Source organism: Dasypus novemcinctus, unplaced genomic scaffold, assembly GCF_030445035.2.
Source record: "Dasypus novemcinctus isolate mDasNov1 unplaced genomic scaffold, mDasNov1.1.hap2 scaffold_151, whole genome shotgun sequence".
NCBI classification, from domain to species: domain Eukaryota; kingdom Metazoa; phylum Chordata; class Mammalia; order Cingulata; family Dasypodidae; genus Dasypus; species Dasypus novemcinctus.
Genome location: NW_026688155.1, coordinates 492,801 through 494,578, shown reverse-complemented (window position 1 = coordinate 494,578; position 1,778 = coordinate 492,801).

Below are 1,778 nucleotides of genomic sequence, written 5' to 3'. Positions count from 1 at the left end.
GTGGTACTCACACTTCTTTGCCATCTATGTGCATTTACTCACTTACAAAACTTGTGTATATATGACTGAGATACCAGAATGAGTTGTAAGTAATTAATTTATTTTCAATAGGAATGCAGGAAACATGTCTCATTGACAGCAATGCATTTTCTTTTTGAAGTAATCTGGAATGACACTTGAACATCATCCACATTGAATGTAATGTGTTTTCACATTGTCTTTTTGTAATACACAGGGTTTTTTGCCTGTTAGGTGTAGGATCTTAACTAAAATTCTATTGAACTCACTCTTAAAACTTAGTTCTAGGACTGAATCACAAGGGCATTGCTTTTGGGAACTAAGCATGGTATACATTTGGTTAACTCCTAAGGATTTTCTCTCACACTGACACCTAAAACGAAGTCCATTCTTCATCTAGAGAGAAACCTAACCGAATCTGGACCCTAAGCCTAACCCAAATCCTGGGGCAATATTAGCTGGCTCTTTAATCTTAGTTATTTGAGAATAGAATAGTACATATGCTTTACTTCTGTAAAGCAGCATGTGGAGAGATTTCCCTGTTATGTGCTTTCTTTCACTTATACTGCCAGTTAAGCCTATCTCTAAAACTAACCCTATCGCTATCCCTAAACATATCCATATCCATATCACTGCCCCTAACCCATACAAAAGCCTAGCATAACACAAACTCAAAAGCCAATCGTAGCAATCTCTTTAAACTTAGTTCTATGCTCAAGTAACTTGTGCTTTACTTTTGACAACTATGCAGTACACACACTACTTTGCTGTCTATGGGCTTTTCCTCAATTACACAACTTGTGTATATATGACTGAAATACCAGAATGAGTTATAAGTGATTAACTTACTTTCAATAGGAATGGAGTAAACATGTCTCATTGACAGCAATGTGTTTTCTCTTTGAAGCAATCTGGCAGAATACTTGAAATTCATCTACATTGAAATGTAATGTGTTTTCACATTGTCCTTTTCATAATACATGGGGTTTTTTTTTGCCTGCTATGTATAGGCTCTTGACTGTAATCCTATTGAATTCACTCTTCAAACTTAGTGCTAGGACTGAATGACAAGGGCATTAGTTTCAGGAACTAATCAAGGTACACCTTTGGTTAACTGCCAAGGGTTTTCTATCACTTACACTGACACCTAAATAGAAACCTATACTTCACCTGCAGAGAAATCTAATCAGAGAGAATCCTAACAGGATCAGGCCCCTAATCCTAACACAAGTCCTGTGGCAATATTAGCTGGCTCTTTAATCTTAGTTATATGACAACAGTACATATGCTTACTTCTGTGAACTAAGCAGCATATGCAGAGATTTCCCTGCTATGTGCTTTCTTAAACTTATAGTGTCAGCTAAGCCTATCTCTAAAACTAACCCTATCTCTATCCCTAAACATATCCATATCCATATCACTGCCTCTAACCGATACCAAAGCCTAGCATACCACCAACTCAAAAGTCAATCTCACCTCACTCATTTATCTTAGTTCTAAGCTTGAGTAACTTGTGCTTTACTTTTGAGAACTATGCAGCACACAGATTTCTTTGCTGTCTAAGGGCTTTTCCTCACTTATGCAACTTGTGTATATATTATTGAGATACCAGAACGAGTTGTAAGCAATGAACTTACTTTCAATAGGAATGCACTAAACATGTCTCATTGACAGCAATGCGTTTACACTTTGAAGCAATCTGGCATGGTACTTGAACCTGGTCCACATTGAAATGTAATGTGTTTTCACAATGTCCTTTC